The 21,246-nt window shown below is 40.4% G+C and overlaps 1 protein-coding gene across 1 annotated transcript in view; it reads right to left on the reverse strand.

Moving 5' to 3' along the window:
• IL16 (interleukin 16) overlaps positions 1–2,409 on the reverse strand; it is a 63,765-nt gene extending 61,356 nt beyond the window's left edge. The window contains exon 1 of the mRNA XM_018572488.1: positions 2,376–2,409. The gene's annotated coding sequence lies outside the window, so the exon portion shown is untranslated. The remainder of the gene's footprint in view (positions 1–2,375) is intronic.
• Between the last annotated feature and the right edge of the window lie 18,837 nt (positions 2,410–21,246).

Genomic DNA, 21,246 nt, shown 5'->3' on the forward strand with positions numbered 1-21,246 from the left:
CCCCCCCCCCTAAAAAAACAACATATGTGCTACTTTGTTACTTTGACACCCAATAAAGAGGCCCAAGTTGAAATGAAAAAATTGCTCCAATGTAAAAGAGGTACACAGGTATGAGAGCTGAAGTGGTTAAGGTGGAACAAAAGGCTCCTTTTTAAAAATTGCTAGCAGGCAGGCTTTTATTGCAGAAGTGACTCTGTATGTTTCTTCTGCAATAAAAACTAATTTGCTGGTTGCCAGCAATTTATTTCTAGCTGTACATTTATCTGCACATGTGCAGCTAAGTGTACAAACTTGAGATGCTGTGGATGCCAGAACAAAAAAAAGCTCCCATGTTCATGACAATTAAGTTGGCTAAAAACCCCAGACCCAGAAAACGACTGGGAGAAGATGTCAGTGGCAGTGATAGAGCGAGGAGGAAGATCGCAGACATGGCACCTCTGGAGAAGGGTGCTTTGGGAGGTAAGTGTGCCATAATTATGCTATCCATACTTGCGCATTATGAAACGAGTCCTTTATTGCCCGAAAAATGGAGTTCTGCTTTTTTTTTTTTTACACTGTGCAGTAACAAACTAGGGGGTCTATTCACAAAGCTGCCGAAGGATCTAGCCGTAGCTTCGGCCAATCCTTCAGCTAGCTACGGCCCCAGGACCCCTTCGGTTCAGTAGAACCGAAGGGGTGCTGTACGGGTTATTCACTATAGCCCGTACAGCTCCCGAACGTGGCCGAGCGGCTCAGTTGAGCCGAACGCATATGCATCGGCTCGGCTGAGCCGTGCTGAAAGCCTGCTTCTGACAGCTGGGCAAATTAAAATAGCCAATAGTAATGTAGCAATGTATTTCAATGGGAATGTTTTTTTTCTTTCTATTCTGACATCGCTCCGTGTCAGAATAAAGAAAAAAAAAACAGCAGTGTTTCTCTCCTTGGCGGCCGGGAGCGGGAGGCTCCCAGAGTGCAATCCAGGGTTTAGCTCTACTTTAAGGGAAACGTTTGTTTCCTATGTTGAATATATGTAGTTACAAATGTTAAAACCTTTTTCTATTGACATAATAATATCTTCATTTGTGGTATGAATACTAACATAGGCTACACTGCTCAGCAGAAGTTTACCACAAATTTATAAGAATGTCGGTACTCAGATTCCTCTGTACAATCAATATAGTATCTGTTTGAGGAAATGTTTAGAAGCATACTGTTAAAACCTGGACTTATGTTGGCCTTGGGGTTCGCACTGCTCTTTTGTACCTCTCATGCACTATAACACAGATATAACCCTAACTTTATTTCTCATTACCATTTTATTATGAACTGTGGTAGAACTGAATCCAAAAGTCTTTTTTTAAGCTTTGAATAGAGTAGTGGAGGGTTATAACTAGGGATGCTCCGATATATCGGCCGAAAATTGCACTTTTGGCATAATGCCGAAAGTGCCATTTTGCTGCCGATACATTGGCGCATCCCTGCTTTCTTTCCTCCCCGCTGGGCGCTGCTCTGTGTCCCAGAGGGGAGAAGAGAAAGTGGTAGCCGGCCGAGTGCTGCGGTGGAGAGCGCTGTGAGTGGCCGGCATCTCCTCTCACACCGCTCTGCCGCCTATCACAGTCCGGCAGAGCGATGTGTGGGCGGAGACAGCGCTGTCACACTAGGCTGGGCTTTCCTCTCTACAGCGCTCGATCAGCCTCCTGTGATAGCGTGTCAGAGAGAAAAGCAAGGTAATCCTGTCAGCCTTTTTTTGCCACCTGCATCCCATTGGGGGGATTTCCCTTTACTTCCTTATCTGAGAGCCACAACAATCTCTCTAAAGTGAGAGAAATCCCTGGTGACCAGCCGGGTCACCAGAACTAGTGTCCCCATTAGAAGAGTTCCCATCTATTCTTCTAATGACAATACAAAATGTAGTATTTTCTTTCACTTTCAGTGATAACAGTCAAGAGGACCAATAGAGAGACCGAATCTCCCTAACAAGGACACAGACAGCAATAAAAACCTGGCAGGTGTTCTAATACATCTCCACTCTATCCAAAACTAGAAAAAAAGTTTTGTCTTCAGTTGCACGTTAATTTGAGCTCTGCCTTGGTTTGGCCTTACATGCTAATCAAGTCATATGATGGGTTCTAATATAGATTTTAGAATGGTTTTAGTCATATTCAATCCCTTTCCTCTATACAGGTACTCTATAGTTGGCCAGCTGTAAATTGGCCCCAAGAGAATGCAGATTCTGCACTGAGACCTCCTATTCCTGTACACTCCTGGCTCCTATTTTGTATATGCATTTCTAAGAAAAGACACACATCATTCAGATTTTTAATTGTATTCTTCTTTATCCTGTATTTACAGCATCAAAATGCATTGTACAAATCAGCATAGAAATATTGACTCACCTTTTGATCAGCATAACTGCAAAGTAATCAGTTGTGTGAATACTTTGATATCCATTGCCTGTTTCAGCTTTATTTGCCTGGAAAAAGAGGAAACACTTAAAATGAAATTTGAATGGTTTCTTTTATTAGTATTTACAAGTTTGAAAACTGGTTGTATTAGCATATTTGCTTCCATTCAACTGTGTTTACAGGCTGGTCTGACTATCATGGCATTCCAGCAATGCCATCAGACTTTTTTTTTAGAACTCTGTCTAATCAGAGATCCCTCAGGGCTGTGTGAGCTGTTAGAAGTGTCTATGCCAGATTCATTTACTGAAAGACATGGGGCATATTAATCAAGCAGTGGATATGACCTTTACTAGGGATGCACCGATACCAATACTAGTATCAGTGCCGATACCAAGTATTTGGGTGAGTACTTGTATTCACCCAAATACTCTGATACCTTCCCCTTATACCAGAACTTCCGGTCAGAGGGGGGATTTCCTCTGACCGGTAGTGCCGCAAGGGAACATGGAGCTGGTGTCTTAGTCAATCAGCAAGGAGCCAGCCAAACAGCATGGAGCTGGCTTCCTGGCCAACCAGTAAGGCCAGGCATTGGGTAATGACCTGCCTCCCAGCTTCCTGATTAGCCAGGAAGCTAGCTCCATGCTGATTGGCTGGGAACCCGGCTTCCCGGCCAATCAACATCGAGCCGGGAAAAAACAGCATGACTGCCAAGAAGACGGGTGGCAGGTAATGATACGCTGCCCGGCTTCCTGATTGCCCGGGAAGCCAGCTCCATGCTAGCAGAAGTACTGGTATTGGTACTCAGCCAGTACCAAAATATAAATATCGGTACTCGTACTCTATACTGAAAAACTGGTATTGGTGCATCTCTAACATTTACCAAACGTTCACTGCAGGCAAATCAATCACAGTAATTTAAAACACATTCACCAGGAAGATACACCCACAGTGAATGTTTGTAAATGTCACATTAACTGCTTTATTAATATACCCCGTCATAGCAGTTCATCACTAGCATGTGAATATTTCTGAAAATCTGTATTCTGTTAAGCCAAGGCAAGTGGAGATACGTTAGGACGATAATTCCTTTATTAAAGACAGGACAATAATTAGGTTGTGTGCAGAAGATTACAAGTTGGATGAAATTCAAAAGGGCCCAGCATTTTACTTACTCATAGCATTAACAAACTTATAGCATATGGACATACTGTATATCTTAAAAATAACCCCAATGTACCAACATTCCATAAAGTTAGCAACATACAATATTGAAAGAAGCTGGGTGTCAGGATACCATGCACAGGCGTCCTCACACCACATGCAGGTACCCATGCAGGATGACCAAATTAATATGCCCACACTGGATAGGGCTATATGCACACAGTTTATGTGTACACAGCAAACAAAACTACAAACCCCATCAACCCCCCACAGGTTTAGCAGTGAAATAACAAAAACCACGGTTGGAACAAACACACCTACAGCCAGGGGAACAGCAACAAGGAGGGGTAACAGGACTGCAGATAGACAGCAGGATACAGGAAGAGTGGTCAGGTAACAAGCCGGGTCGTTTGCAGATTGGTAGCAGGGTTCCGGTAGCAAGGCACAGGACATGGGAGTCAGTCAGGTGCAGGCGACGCAATACTGAGCCAGCTTCCTGACTGCAGAGAGGGCCTAAATACCCTCCCAGGAAGTACCAGGTGATGGGATGATCATTGGCAGCTGGGGCACACCTGCAGGTGAGTACTGGAGCTGCAGGTCCCAGCACCACCCAGTGGTGGTCTGGTTCCTGACAGTTCCTGGCTGCTGGAGACACCCGCAGGCGAGCACAGGAACTGCAGGACCTGGCTCCAGCACCACCTGGGGGTGCTCTGGATCCTGACACTGGGACTTTTAAGGTACTTTGCATTAATCAACCAATAAGTATCTACTAAAATCATATGGACAAAAAGTTTTTATTCCCAAAAAAATTTACAGATTGAAATAGATGTCATGATCTCATACAGTATCATGTTACATAGTTACATAGTATTTGAGGTTGAATAAAGACATTAGTCCATCAAGTCCAACCTATTAGGATCTCATTCTAGGAGTACCCGTACCCCTGTATATTACGGTCCCTTAAGAAATCGTCATTCAAATGTCTCCTACTCTCCTCCCACCAACATATCAATGTATTATCAGTTATACAAACATCAAAAAGTTAATTTTTGTAAGTAGGTATGGGCTTCGGGTTCAGGTTGAATATGTGTTAAACCCAACCCCAGTCTGTACACAGTTTGGTGAACGAGCAAACAAACTGACCATGTTTGGCCACTTTACGCACCCACCTGAACCTCCGGCCTATGTACAGTAGCAGTCTGTCATTAAACAGCAGTAGTACTACCACCTAAGACAGATCCCTGGTAGTTCCTATTTGTAAACAAGCTCTCGGGGATCTGTCATTTGTGATTGGAGTAGCAGCAGGTGAAGACTTTCATGCAAGGATGGCCGTTGTAGCAGCGGGTTGGACAGTATTCATTGTGAGTGACATGGATCTACGCCTCATAATGTGATTGGCATTGTATTTACCTGGTGGGGCATTTATTTTTTATTTTATTAAATTCTTTTTCAATGAAGGACAATAAAGGACTTTCATGGTGTGGGTATTATTATTTACTATTTAAATTTTTTTGTGAATTAGTAAGTAAGGAAAAATAGGGGGAAAAAAGGGGTTTGTAGAGAGATAAATGCACCCAATGCATATGTAAAAGTTCAATCAGAATTTATTAGACATTGAATAGATAAAATAAAATTGGATCTCATTATTAAATAAAGACTACGTATTCGCAAATTTAGCTTCTTCAGGGGTCCGGTACATGATAATCATGCATAAGCAGTGCCTGAGGTAAAAACAAATGTGTGGAGGACCGAGATGATTGGGTGACTGGAAAACCGCAAACCCCCACATTCCGTCCCTTGTTCTGCTTGGGACCCCGGGGCATCAGGGGGAGGAGCGCATGGGAAGCTTCATGAAAGCCCAGGCTGCCCTGCTGGGATGTTTCTATAGAAGGCATCTAGTAAGGAATGGCCTCCTTCCAGTAATGTAGTGGTCCTAATTCCTCAACCTATTGGAAAAGAGGATAGGATATTTCTAAGAATTGTAGTCCACAAGTTTTATTTTAGTCTGTGAATTAGTAAAAAGGGCGACTAAGTACTATGTACCCCTTACTACTCATCTGGGGTGAAAGCGGATATCTGCGCCCCCCTAATTCTAAAGGAAGTCCTCCATGCAAACCCCCTACATCCTTTTTGAGGGAAAAGGAAGTGGAGATAAGGTCCTTGTATTCATTAACACGGGGAGGATGAGATGGGGCAGGTGGATTCTAGACTCTCCTTTCAATATTGCCTGCAGCTCTTCTCAATGTATATAGGCATCCTTGCACTTATCACCATAATGTTTTTAACTAAAATGGACTTAATTATTACTTACTACATACAATATCACCATCTTCCTATGACCTCCTGAAGAAGTGGGCCATTGGTCCAAGAAAAGCGTAGAGTTCCATGCTATATCCTCCCACCATATCCTAGCTAATATTTTGGGTAACATCTTATAAGAATTAATTTCTTCATGTTTGTATATTTGATCATATATTGATAACTTGGTGGGTTGAAACTAGGAGGAGACTAGGAGATATTTAAAACGATAAGATGCTGTATGAGGTGAAATTAAGGTCAATTTCAGTCTGTGTTTTTTTTTTACTTTTTGCAATAAAAACTTACTGTATTAAATATCTTAATAGGCACTTGGTGGTTGATTTATACAAAGTATCTTAAAACTTCATCCATCAGTGTTACTCAGCCACCAATCAAACTGTTTTATTTCATCCAGTGCATGTTGTCATCACATATTTAAAGTAACTGGTCATCCAGATTTTATTTAAATGCAATAAAACATTATTAAAGTGCAACATTACTTTTATTGAAAACTACAGAGTACAAATAATAAAAGTGTTTTATATAGATATATATATTAGTTGAGTATGACATAATGTTTTCAGATCTAGGCTGATGTGTACACAATGAATGCTGTCCCTCAAACTCCCCACTTTGTATATACGCAAAAAGTATAAAAGCTCCTCAAACTCCTCACTTTTTTTCTTCTCCAAAATGTCCATCTTTTTCCCCTCCAAACTTTATACATCCTAAACTTCCCACTTTTGTTCTTCCATGCATACCTCAAAAGTGAGGTCTTTGTTTTCAATAACACTTTGAATTAGATTATAATGTGTTGAATTTTTGCTGTATGCAGCACAACAGCATACACTCTCCTTCAGGTCCTCATTCTGTAATGGCACTAAAGTTGCGGTACTTATGCAGCCCATAGAATCCTCTCCTTCCATTCCCTATAACTAATTAGGATGATGGCACTGGGAAAACAGTGTCTGGATATGTCTGGATACAACGAGACTGAATTACTGAAGGGGTTGAGACTCTTCAATGAAAAATGTGTAAATATTTACTTCAAGTATCCAATTATGTAAAAAGCAAATTCCTGTTCACTTTGAATACCCAATAATGTGCAGATGACTTTTGGATGATTGGATAAATATAGTGACCATTCAAGCAAGATTCTCCACTCCTTTGGTAAACTAGCCCTGGCACATTCAAAATCCCCCCTCCCCAACACACACACACAAGGTTTTCTGCACGCCTAATTTTGTTTGAAACCCACATGTTGCACACCCTGGATAGATACTGTGCATTGTTCTATTACATTATTAAGGTGCAAACATCATCTTCATATTTGAGCATTTTATAGATACCATTGACTATGATTAATTCTTGGTGTGAGATTTCCTGTGTTTAAAAAAAAAAAGATCTTTAGCGTTGGAAGTTTGCAAAATAGCAAATGATTCATTCTTAAAATGTTGGATTTTCATGGCAGCCCCCTTATAAATACAGTATTTGTTGAAAAATTGGATCAGTAAAAAGTTTTATAAAAAACAATTTCTGCAAACTGACTCTAGAGTCACATAACCTTTGAAAATTGTTTTTATGGGCCAAGTACTGAAATAAATAAAATATTTAAACGTTGTTTTAAACTGATCAAATACTCTAACATGGCATACTGCTGAGCTTGTTAAATGGCACAATGAGTGAGTTTCTTATTTAATTGGTTAAACAATAATGGCTCTAGGGTCTTGTAAACAGGACGTGCATTTTACTTTTGGATATGGGAATATGAATCAGGAGTTCCATATTATAAATTTGTCCTTGGCATTGACTTGCGAATGAAAGCCTTCCAAATTAATTCCCCATCCATGTTATGCCATACCGACATCTAGAGACGTCCGCTAATGACAGGTCTGATCATGAGGGTTTTAGTTAAATAGGACCTCCATGCCAACTGTGAGGCATTGGAGAAACAACATATCAAGGACTGTCTTCATCCAAATGCTAATAGTACAAAGTACACCAAAGTGCAAATACCTTGGCATAGATAGATTGTTCCACCCACACCACTGTAAACAGCAGTGCAGCCAGTGACTGATGACTCTGAGGAAGGTGGAGATGGGGACTAAAGTGAAAAATTGTGCAGAAGTTTTTTCATTTCCTAATAGTGCCACTATCATTTGTTAGGGGTAGAAACAAACTGTAAATAAATTAACTTTTTGCTGAGTCTACTGTTTGCAGTGGTATAGTTTAGTTTAATGCAATAAGCTGTAAAATTGTCTTGGACTGAATTCTCTGCATCAACTTCAATATGCACAGAGGCATGGTCCTGTTGGTTTTCATGCATAACACCCCCAGATTGCAATCCCTGGGTTTGTCCCATGTAGTGATGGCTGACAGTCAGAGAGATAAAATCATTGCAATACAAATGCAGGCTGAAGTCAAAGCAACAGTTTAGTATAGACATATCAGCAGCAGAAAAACACAAGAACAAGAGATCAAGCCAAAGTCAAAGTTAAGGTAGCAGACTGGATTACGGTAATAGTATGCAGATGGATATATATACCAGCCAGGGTATGTAGCCAGACATTAGGGCAAAGGATCAGCAGCTTCCCAGGGCTAGCAAGTATAATATAATAGCTGAGCAGAATGAAAAATATAATTGGCCCTGGGTGTTAAATTATGCCCCCATTCCATATGTTACTTGTGTCTGATCATTCTCTAAACCAACCATGAGCATTTTCTCATCACTTGATGTTGGGCTTCCTACACAGGGCTGTAAAAACTCTGTGGTCTTACAGTGATCCAGCCTTATTGTTATGTGTGCAACTGTTGTGTGCAATTCAGAGGAACCAGCACAAGATATCTTGCAGTTATTGTCTATGTGAAGTAATCAAGCAGCGTCATATATCAACTTTACATGCTGACCAAACAATAAATAATGTCCATCATTTTATCCTATGGTCCTCATGAATGTGTTTGTGTTAGGGCTGCAAATTGCATAGAAAGGGGATGGGGGGTGTTGGAAGCCAATAAGAGCAATCATCCCTTTGCACCAAACTAATTTAGCAAAATTGGATTTCTTAAAATGTACTTGAATGTAATCCAAACACCAGTCAAAAACCTTTGTTTCTCTCTTTAATAGGGCAAAACGTAAATGTTGACCTTTTAATATGGAAGGTCAAGGCCTTCTTATAACTATGCGCTCCATGGGACCACCAAAATTGCCTTTGTAAGAATCTACCGACTGAGATACGGAAATTCTTCATAAATAGGTGTTCTACAATTCCTAGGGGGATATGCACATAAACCATTCTGTACAAAAAAATAAACTAGTGTGTAATGCTATGTGTTTGGAAGCAACAGGAAAACAAACTACAGGAGAAACACAACATGCAATAATACATACATTTTATAAATGACTGATTAGTTGATTCTAGTTGTGTTTTGGATGTGCTGCTTGGCAGAAGAACAAGTGCTATACATTATGATCCATTCTATCCCATAGGCCTGGATATAAATTTTCTGAGCATCTTTCTAACAATGCTGGTCATAGCTTACATATCCACATAATTTCTGATTGTTAGTTTTTAGCAACTGTGAAGTGAAGAAGTTTAATGAAAGTTCATCTTACAGGGTTTTTATATTTTGTATATATTCTGTGTCAGTTGTCATGTTTGAAGATCAGTATGGAACCTATTTGAGTTTCAGTACAGTTCAATGTGTCGGTTGTAATTGGAAGCTTACTACAAGCAGCATGTGAAATACCCTCCCTGCCATGTGTAAACAACGTATGTGTAATCCCAGGCTCTTCTCCAAAGGAAAGTGATTCCTTTCCACACAAGGTGTAAGCCACGGAGGGTGTCTCTGTATCAGCTGTGTGGGAGTGGCATTTCCCAATCATGATTCTGACATTGAAATATGGGACATGCTGTGCAACTTTTCCATATTTTGTTGTGATGTGCATCATGGAACAGGGCACTGTGGAGACAACAATATCTGAATTTTCTCCCCTTGTAGCCATATTTTAATTTAATTTGAAAGTAGGTACACTTTTGTAAGCCCCTCTGATTTTTACTTGGATCATATGCTCTAGCTTACTCGTTGCATTGCATACTGTCAGTTTCTGAATGACAGCTGCCAATGGAAAATCAGAAACAGCAAGTGTGCAGCATACCTTATTTTGTTAGTGCTGTTTAATTGTAAAAGAGGTATTGGTTTGGTTTCTTTAAAGTGACATTATTGCTAATAGATGGTAGGTCAGGGCATTAAAAAGCCTCAACAGGGCTGGTGGATCAGGGAGCAGCAGGCATCTTTTCTAAATTCTCTATATCCTTCTAAGCCAGTCTCTATAACCAGAGACTGGCTTAGACTAAGCTATTGCAGCTATTTAGTGTTTTGCAGTATTTATAGAACAGACAATGTGCAGGGCTACTTGGATCACTTAATAGTCACATTTAGAAATGTATTATAGTAAACACTGAAAAAGAATGCATAAATGTTCCTAAACATAAATGTATGAATGTTCAAAAAGTTGAATTACAGTATAGGCTCAGTGAAAAATTATAGATTCCTTTAAAAGGTGCCAAGAAAATTTGTACTGCAGTGGTGTCCATACAGTATATGAGCCAATCAGTGATATGCTTACAGTAAACTAGTTTTGCAAATAAATGCATTTCTGATTTGGTGCTGCATACCATTTTCCTTTTCACTATGTTATTAAAGTATCTGACAATGCTGCACTGAAACCCCCAAAATGCTCTGTGATAATAACAAGATCAAATGAACCTCAAATTGAGTAGAGTGGGAATGGTGCTGAAAACTGTGCATCATCTTTTCTGCAAAATGCACAAGTCAGCAACAAAAAATTAGACTTCACAAAACTTGTGTGTGAGACAAATCTCATATCAACCCCCACTAAAATACCCAGCTCAAGAAAAGATCAGGCTGGAATGAATTAAGAGTACTAGCAGAGCTCTGGAAGCAGAGCACTAATTGGCCTTCTTAAATGTCATTAAATTGCATTATGGCATAACAGCACTTAGCAGTCTCTGGTTATCCAGCCTGCACTATGTAGCCATGTTGCAAATATTTTTAGCAGCACAGTTAGAAGAATACACATTGCAGGTTGGACATTTTTTTAACAGCCAGCCCCAAAATCTTTTTCATATTCCATAAATCCTGATATGATAAAATTACACTCACAATTGTCTACCCAAGTGTACAATAACATTATGATCAGTTAGATACCAGATGCCCCTATATTTTGAGGTGCAGAAAGCTGATGGCACATATTACCCCTTCTGAGGGCGAAATTATATAGGAAGTATATGTTTAGCCTCTATTATATTGTGATTTTGTTCTGTGCACTAATATGTTGGTTGTCAGACTATAAAACACGCCAATCTGAAAATATTGCTATAGTTAGAAAAACTAGCACGGGAGGGAGGATTGGCTAAAGTATCATAAAAACCCTTTCACACACTTTAGACCCTTTGATTGGTTATGTTATTTCTGTAGATACCCTAGAGCAGTGATGGCGAACCTTGGCACTCCAGCTGTTTTGGAACTACAAGTCCCATGAGGCATTGCAAGGCTCTGACAGCCACAGACATAACTCCCAGAGGCAGATGCATCTTGGGATGTGTAGTTTGGGCACAGCTGGAGTGCCAAGGTTCGCCACCACTGCCCTAGAGGTTCCACAAAAAGCTGTTGGGATATGCAAAAGACAGCTCTCAGTTTTTCATTGAAACTATGCACAAATGCTAATAGTCATTCTGTGGACCAGTGACTCTGTCAGGATCTCACTCTGCCAGGACCAATGACCAGATTAAAAACAAAATTAAATCTTTTTCTGTAATTTTTTTTCTTTTCTTTTATTAAGACAATATTTTTTAAAAATGTTAGGCATTATCTCTAATGATCTAAATCAGAAATTAAAGAATTCTTGCCTCTTGAAGAAAGCTTCCATCTTTTAAACTGTTTCATTCCTGTAAGGTGAGGTAGTGTTTCAAACATTTCTTAAAAGTCAGAATTGCTATAATAGATACTGTAAATGGTACATAATTCCATTAAAACATGTGGTGGCAGCTACTCTTTATGTGTGTAAAGTAGTGATGCACCAATACCGATACCAACTGCGGGGGACCTTGCAGCAACCTTCTTGGGAACCGTGCAGTGCCTCTGTTAACAGCACTTCCACTAGCCTGCACATCTCCCCCTCCTGAGACCCTCTGCCCAGAGACATCAGGCCAGCACCACACAGCAGAGTGGCAGTACAGAGTGCTCTATGTACAGGTATGGTGCAGGAAAAGTGCACCTGTACTCCACAGCTACTTTAGAAATATTGTCTGCTGTTTCTGTCCTGTGTTTAATTCTGCATTGCTGTTTAATGTATTGCTGGGATTTGTAGTCCTCTATAGTTAATGGCATTATTCTGCATTGCTGTATAATGTATTGCTGGGAATTGTAGTCCCCTATAGCTGGTGCAATTCTGCATTGCTGTATAATGTATTGCTGGGAATTGTAGTCCCCTATAGCTGGTGCAGTTCTGCATTGCTGTATAATGTATTGCTTGGATTTATAGTCCTCTATAACTGATGGTATTAGTCTGCATTGATGTATAATGTATTGCTGGTGCCAGATTGCATTGCTGTATAATGTATTGCTGAGATTTGTAGTCCTCTGTAGCTTATGGTGTTAATCTGCATTGCTATATAATATATTGCTGGGATTTGAAGTACTCTTTAGCCGTTGCCATTCTGCATTGCTGTATAATGTATTGCTTAGATTTTTGGTCCTCTATAGCTGGTGGTATTCTGCATTACTGTATAATGTATGCTGGGATTTGTAGTCCTCTATAGCTGGTGGTATTCTGCATTGCGGTACAATGTATTGCTGGGAAATTGTAGTCCTCTGTAGCTGATGGTATTAATCTGCATTGCTGTATAATCTGTTGCTGGGCTTTGTAGTCCTCTATAGCTGGTGGTATTCTGCCTTGATGTGTAATGTATTTCTGGGAATTGTAGTCCTCTATAGCGGGGGGTATTCTGCATTGCTGTATAATGTGTTGTTGGGAATTGTAGTCCTCTATAGCTGGTGGTATTCTGCTTTGCTATATAATGTATTGCTGGAAATGGTAGTCATCTATAGCTGGTGGTATTCTGCATTGCTATATAATGCATTGCGGAGATGTGTAGTCCTCTATAGCTGATGGTATTCTGCATTGCTATATAATGTATTGCTGAGATGTGTAGTCCCTTTACAGCTTGGAGTCAGTGGCAGAACTACCAGGGTCGCAGTGGTCGCAAATGCGTCAGGGCCCTGGCACTCCACCACTGTCCTAAAATCATTAGTCTGTATTGTTTTAGAAAAACTGTCACATGACACAAAAAAAAGTGTTGGTAATTGGTACCGGCAAGGACTTGACGAAATGTATCGGTACTTGTACTGGAAAAAAATGGTATTGGTGCATCCATAGTGTAAAGGATTAACTGTGAAGTTAACTGACCCCAGTGATAATTGCTCTCAGTTTGCTGCCACCACCATTTCTGCCAGGTGAGGTCTGGTGACCAGGTTATTCCATAGCCCTAATACACTTCCTATCCTAGGGTGACAAAATTACTTCTTCATAGACACAGTAGGGTAAGTGAGCATTGTCACACTAGGACAACGGGCAAGTTACTGCTGGATCACCACGGGAAAATGTAAAAAGAAAATGAATGCAGCCACCACATCAAAGGACTGGTCAGCTGCGATATATTACATTTATGCTCTTGGGTTTAGATATCTTAAACTAAGCCTAAAATGTTTTAGGAATCTAGATAAGTTGAATAAATGCATGAATGTCATGGCTTCTTATGCACCAAATCCATTAGGATTGGAATTCATTGGAGCAAAATGTCTGGTTTATTTCTTCTATTTCTAACAGAATGAGCCAGAGATAAAAGAGATATTCCTGTATACAGTTCCTGGATTGATCGGAAAACTCCAACAATTTTCCCTTCAAAACAAAATAAAACCGACCTTGTCAAGGAGCACTATTCTAAATGTTCTTTAATCTCTCACAAGCTGTCATATGGCCCAAACGCACATGGTCTGATGGTTAACAAAGAAAGTCCTTTGTATAAGAAGGCAGGCATTCTAAATAAGACTTGTGGAGACCACAGGCTGTGGGAGGCTGAATGCCGTCTCTTGTATAGTACGCTGCAACGTGCAGGCAGGACATTTCAATACTTCATAACTCACAAATAAAAGTTTTGTTTGATAAGTTGTTTATCTAAAATGAACCTACAATAACTGTGGGTCTATGCTAATTAGCTTTAAAGGCACAGCAGCAAAGTTTCTGTTGAAAACCATTATTAGATTATAGATCCACGGGTATGTGTATACTCATATATCTATCTCAATCTAGCAGGTAAACAGGTTGGTTCCATCATGAAGTAAACTGGCAAAGAGGTCTTATGAGTCCAAAGGAAAAGAGTTATTTTAATTAAAGCAAACCTTTACCCCGTTTTACTAAAAATCAAATCATATCAGCATACAGCTCTGCATTCTGATTTAAAATCAACTTACATTCATTAATTAAACAAACTTGTTTTTCATGTACTTACAAATAGAGTTCATCTACTTCCTGGTCCAGTTCTGGCACAAATGATGTATGTGCCAAAGTGTTGCATCCTGGGAAGGTTACATCAGCAGAGCATTGCTGGGAGATCTCATCAGTAATCTCATGAGATCTCAGGGAAAGGCATTTCCTCCCTTGAGATGACATTAAGATCAGGGCAATAAATCATAGGGCATCATTCCCCTGCAGCCATCCATAAATATCTCACATGACAAATAGGAAGTAAGGTAATGGCAATGTTTTGTGGTTACAGTGGAGCTATGACCAAAAGCAAAAATTACATATATGACAAAGCCTGTCAGCAGCAGTAATGTGGACCTGAATGGAAAAAGTGAAGATTTGCTATGTTACAGGTAACATCTAAAAATGCTAATTGTGCCCAAGTAGGACACACAAAAAATCTACTTTTGTCTTGAATTCCTCCTAAAAAATAGCAGTACCCTTCCTGGTAGGTAGGTTTTCTTAAACTCATCCTCCTGTGCCTAATGAGTCTCTGCAAAGTAAAATCTCAAGCTCTGTGCCTCTGACTGCTAGTCTCAATAGATTTGGAGATGTCACTACAGTGCTGCTAACTGTAATCCTTGCTGGAGGCTGTGACACGGGTAAGCAAAGTCTTGCCTCTATTAAAATGCTATTTCTACACAGATACACAAGACTTGAGTAAGGCATGGTAAGCCAGCAATAGGGAAAAGATATGAGTGACTTTATGAGTCCCCCATAGCCAGGGCCGGCCTTAGGCCTTTAGGCGCCCTGTGCGGCCGCACGGCTCGCACACCCCTAAGGCCGGCCCTGCCCATAGCATAGTTTTAGTACTTGTATCTTGCTAATAGATTTGTTGATTTGACCACTTCGTTATCATTCTGTAAACAAAGTAGTCTGAAAAAGTGACATTTAACATTAGTTTTAGATAGGCTTTATATAAATAACAAACAAATTAAAGTCTAAGGCTGGCCATACACTGCTCTGTTTTCCTCGTTCAACCCGCAGGCTGAACAAAAAAATAGAGCAGATTCCTCCATCAACACTACAAGTGTGTCGATTGAGGAATCCCTGCTGTTTCTTTTGTATTCTGACAGCGGCCACTGTCAGAATATCCGAACAGAGCCAGCAGCTCATTGGCCACGCCCGTACAAAGATTTTCCAACCAGCTCCTTCGATCAACTGATCGAGGGATGCCTACCGAAAGGGTGCCAACAGCGGGACCCACTGTGTGAATTTCGGCTGGTTCCTCAAGAACCGGCTGAAATTCGCACAGTGTATGGCCACCTTAACTACAGCTAACACTTTTTAAGCAGTTACAGTAGCAGTTTATCATAATTTGTTTTAATTGTCACTCTTGCCATACAGCTTGGCCATGTAAATGTGGAAAAAACAAATAAATAAAGGCATGTCAAATATAGAACAGAATTAATATACTCAATACTAGCATTACAGATATTAACCACATGCAGTTACCAAAGTAAAGTATTTATAGCTATGGTAGGACGTTATGTGTAATTACGGAAAACAGTAAGTGACCCCTACTCCATAAACCCCACTCTATTTTCAAAGTCTCATGACAACAGGATACAATGAGGATATCAGAATGAATGACAGTGTGAGAATCCAGCTTCATTATTTACCACATTTTCACTCTTGTGACTGGAGGCCCATGTTCCTGAACAGCGAAGCCTACATTGATGGTGAAAGTGAATTAGGAAGAGGTCAAAGGACTTTATTAGCAATAAAATGTGGGATCAGCAGGTATCCAACTTTCAGAGTAAACTGATTTGGTGGATGTAGGTTGGAGAGCCACAGGACTATATACAGATGTTATGGGATACCAAGTCCTACACAGTCTCATAGTAAAACGGCACAAAGTGATGAATAAGATACATAACTGGCCTACTCACATGATATTGTTAAGTAACTCAGTGTTCTGAGACTAGCAAATATAATTTCTTACAGAATTAGCTGTGGTTAGTTAGTGGTTAGGTACAGTGGTAGGAAACATGACTGGTATGTATGCACACAAAAAAAAGTGAAACAATGGAATTATGACGTAAGGCACATTGTTATAGTCAAACATGCTTAGTAACAGGAGGTTGGTTCTCTTGATTTGTGGACAATGTTCTATTGTTGGCTATTACTGATGATGAGTTTAAGAAACTCCACTGGGTTGAGGAGATGGGGTAGCTAAAAAAGAACATTTAAAAACAGAATTTTGTTTGTAGCTTGCAGTAGAGCTGCCTTTGAATTGATACATAAGTGGTTATATGTAATTTGTAAAGAGCTGCATTCTAACAATGTAATAAATAAATAGGTGTCAGTACACATACTTATACTAACATATACTAATGTCCCCAGATTTTCAATAACATTGTTTAGGCTTCAGACACAGACATAAGTGCAGAAAGGGAGTACTTAGCTGCCATGCTTCATATGCTCCCACTCCTACTGCTGAGACATTTGAACAGGCCAAACATATGGCACAGGCTCAGGACACACATCTATTGCCACTGCTCTTTGTTACTTAGTTTAAAACGTTTCCAGCTAGAAAGATTCCAGTGTCCAGGATTTATCTGGAGATTTCCTTATCTACCTTGGAATCTACCATATGGAGCTTGAATAAAACTCCTTTTAGATGGGCATTCAGATTAGGTCCACCTGTCAGATTTCAGGCGGACCTGATTGGAAGCCCAATGTTAGTCTATGGGCAGCTGGATCTTAACGGTGAAAATTTCTGTTTACATCCGACTCCCCATAGACCTAACGTGGGGCTGGTAAGTTCAGTTGTTCTCTCCATCGCAAAATGGAGGAAAACAATTTGATGGACACGGATATCACAACGGTGACATCCGCTCTAAGCTGCTATGATCAGCAAGGGATCCATGCACAGATCAACTGCTGATCGGAACTGACAGGCACCCATATTAAAGGGCCCTAAAGCCCTAGGGCAGGCAAAGTGAAGAGTGTTAATTTAAAACATAAAAGATAACATTAAACACAAAAAACAATGGTAAAGGTAGTTACTACAATGTTTATTATATTATAACTAAGTTTCCTTTCCTTGACGGCAGAATAATATAACTTGAATTTCTTATTCTTTAATGATGTTAGTTTTAGCTGCACTAGTTTAATTATCATAGCTTAGCCTTTATCTGTTGCAGCACAGTAAGTCACTGAAGGAGTTGCCACATTGGCTTAAATTTATTAGTCTGAATAATGCTAGATACTTACAGAATGACTAATAATATAATTTACAGTCCAGCTGCCTCTATAAATGTTAATTCATAAAAGATTACTGATCTGTGTCATCACTTGTGCTGCTTAAATAAATTATTGGTTCTCATTCTTACTTCTAAATATATATATGAATTCCCTGTGAGTTCTCTATGTCTCTGAATTTGAATGAATTTTTTACCTATTTGTAATACATATTTGTTCTATTCTCGATTAGAGCGATTCAAAGTTGTAAGGATGTATGGCCATTAACTTATCTGCTATTATGCACTTATTGACCAATGTAATTTTATCTTATGCCATCTAAGTTCTGATAAAAATGGTATGTGCATACAAAAAAGCACAAACATTTCCTTTTGTAGTTCTTAAAAGAATAAACTCCTGGTGCCCAAAATGTAGCCTTCTGGCACTTATTGTGTGTAGTTCAATGTTTCCTTTATTTAGGTGCTTACTTATCCACTTCAGAACAATTTTTTTATATTTACTCAAAACTCAGGAGTTAAACCTTAAAAATAAATGTAAGTACCCTAACTATTTAAAAAAATGTACCGTATTTTTCCGTCTATAAGACACCCCCATGTATAGGACGCCCCCCACTTTTCTTACCCAAAATTCAGAAATCAATATTTTCCATGCTTTTTTGCATAACTGATTACATCCAGTTTAAATTTTGCAGAGTAAGACAGACGCTTAATGGTACCGGTATTTTTTTTGTTTTCTGACATTTTCATGGGCTCCCTGTTGCATCTGGGCACTGGCTACACGCTCTCCGCAGCATCAGCTGACGTCGGGTACATAAGGCTCATGATTGGCGGAAACCTGTTAGCTTGTCTCTGCAATCGGAAGTTTCACTCGTGAGGCTAGTTTGTAGAGGTATCGGCAGTTTCGCAACCGCAGTTCTCCTCTCGGCCCCCCGTGTATAAGACGCCACTACATTTTTAGGTAAATATTTTTAAGAAAAAGTATAGTCTTATACATAAAAAAAATACAGTATCTTATTTGTGTATCACTCGGCTATAGATCCTCAAATCATCTCTGAATTGGTGCTGACACTGTCCTTCCTTCTCTAGGGGGGCTACTTTTGTTCCCCATGGCCACCGATCCATGCTCACTCCCACGATGGACCACAATCTACAAATTAGTCAACTAAATCGGAGACTGTAGTCCACCACAGGAGCGAAGGCTACTCACAACACACACAGGGACCATGGGAAACAAAAGTAGCCACCCTCCAGAGGGAAGGACAGTGTCATCATGAATTCAGAGATGATTCTAAGTGGTAAACAAAGACGCTACAGTTTTAGATTTAGCTCCTGAGTCTAGTGTCACTTAATTTTTCACACGCATGTTAAAATCTACATTTCTAGCTTGAAAACTACTAACAGCCCCAAACAATTATGTATTTTTTAAAGCAAGGTCCTGTAGAAAAAAATTGTGGCAGTTGCAGTTTTTAATGTCAAACAATATTTGCACAAATGTTTATCAAATCTAGATTTTCATGAAGAAATACATTAAAATTCCCTATTGTAATGGGAACATCTAGAAATGTTTATTGTGATTACGAAGTATGGGAAAAATCTATATTTTTTTGGAATTCTTCCTAAAAAATAGCAGTGAATTTCCTGGTATATGACGGTGTCTTGGCACTCCTGCGCCTTCAGCCTCATAACTCTATGCCACTGCTACCTCAGACTGCAAGTCTCAGGAGATATGGAGTGATATTTGGTGATGTCGGTACTGTTCTGCTCACTGTTCTCCTTACTGGAGGCTCAGACATGTGGAAGCAAAGGCCTGTCTCTACCAATATGGCCTCCTACACACAGAGACACAGTGGAAGGCATGGCATGTAAATCAGTAATGAGGGGAGGATCAGCTGCAGGTAAAACATAGGTAATAATGGTGACTGTTCCTTTACCCCTGCCTGACTTTTTTGGGCACAGCTTTTCTAGTTAATTTTGTCTTCACGCCAGTGAAAGGAAAATATGCTTTAGACTGATTTCTAGTAGTTACATGGTGTGATTTATTTCTTATTTCTTTCACACTAAAAAAATGTTGTTTTTTTTTTAAAAGGGCTAATGCTATGGCAAAACATAAGGGCAATCTGCAATCTGCCTATGTTCAAAGCTTGTATTCAAATGAAATGATCAGATATCATAAAACTATACAGTATATAAAGCAGTTGGTCTCTACCTGTGAAACCTCAGGACCCACATTTGCCTTGGTCATTAAGTCGTGACCCAAGTCGCACCGCATTGGAACGCACAGCATTGTGGTAGCACACGTTCCGATGCGGGCGTTCAAACTGTGGACAGGAGGTGCGTTTGGGGTGCCGTTCAAATGAATGGCAATGCAACACAACTCCCACACCAGAATTTGCAGTAGGTGCGATTTTTGCATGGTACAATGCAGTAATCGCAATGGACTGTGCAATTAACGCTCTGTACTAGTGTGAAAGGACCCTCAAAAATACTGTCAGACACACACAACCACAGACACAATCTCTCACACACCCATACACACTTCAAAATAAATTAAATTTGTTTTCCTTTTTTTAAGATCCACCCAGTCTCCCTATCATATCGAGAACTGTGGTGGATCCTCAGCCTGAGGTCCAGTGGGGGCTGCAGTGCTGTGACAGAGCTCCATCCATATTGCCATGGTCTCAGGTCCCCCAAAAGAGCAGGGGACCTCAAAAACCGTGGTGGTGTAAAATGGCAATCAGTGTCCCCTGTCACAATGTCTCCTGTCAGTGCAGAAGCTGGGGAGGCATTAGCAGGGGCTTCGCTGCAAGTAGAAAACTTGCAGCACAGCCCTTCTAAAGCCCCCTCCAACAGACCCCCCCCCAGCTTCTGCACTGACGGGAGACAATATGACAGGGGACACTGGTGGGCATTGTGTGGGCTTGGAATACATAATGTTCATCAGCGTCCCCTGTCATAATGTCTCCTGTCATTGCAGAAGGGGGGGTATGTAGGGGGCATTAGCAGGGACTCTGTTGCAAATAGAAAACTTGCAGTGGAGTCCCTGCTAATGCCCCCTCCCCCCCCAGCTTTTGCACTCACAGGTGACATTATGTATTCCAAGCCTAGTCTGTTGTAGTAACATTCGTTTGCTTTTTTTAAATTACAATTGCAAATGCTAATCCAGCAAACTGTACACATCCCCCTGCCTGCATACCTTTCTCAGCTTCCAGTCAGACTGAACTACTAAGCCTATTTGATATCAATCCACCGCGCTGGGGTGGCTTGATATCTCCTGCACTCAGTACTGCAGGCCGGGACTTTATCTTGCTTGTCGGGACCTGCGGCTCCTGATATCATTCCGCCGGCCGAAAGTGAGGAAATAGTCCCCTCTCTTCCCGGGCCCTATTACTTCAGCGGGGCGATGGGGGAGCGGGAAATAGGGGATAGATTCACAACATGGAGTTCCCTTAGACTGACAGAAAATCCCCCCCTCTGTGTCTCCCTACTGAAGATGGGCTGCTCCATGCAGGAAGGGCGCTGTGACCCACTGCAGAAGGGCTCGCGACCCACTTTTGGGTCGCGACCCATGAGTTGAGAACCAGGGATATAAAGT

The sequence above is a fragment of the Nanorana parkeri genome, unplaced genomic scaffold (assembly GCF_000935625.1).
Source record: "Nanorana parkeri isolate BGI_ZX_2015 unplaced genomic scaffold, ASM93562v1 scaffold2047, whole genome shotgun sequence".
NCBI lineage: Eukaryota > Metazoa > Chordata > Amphibia > Anura > Dicroglossidae > Nanorana > Nanorana parkeri.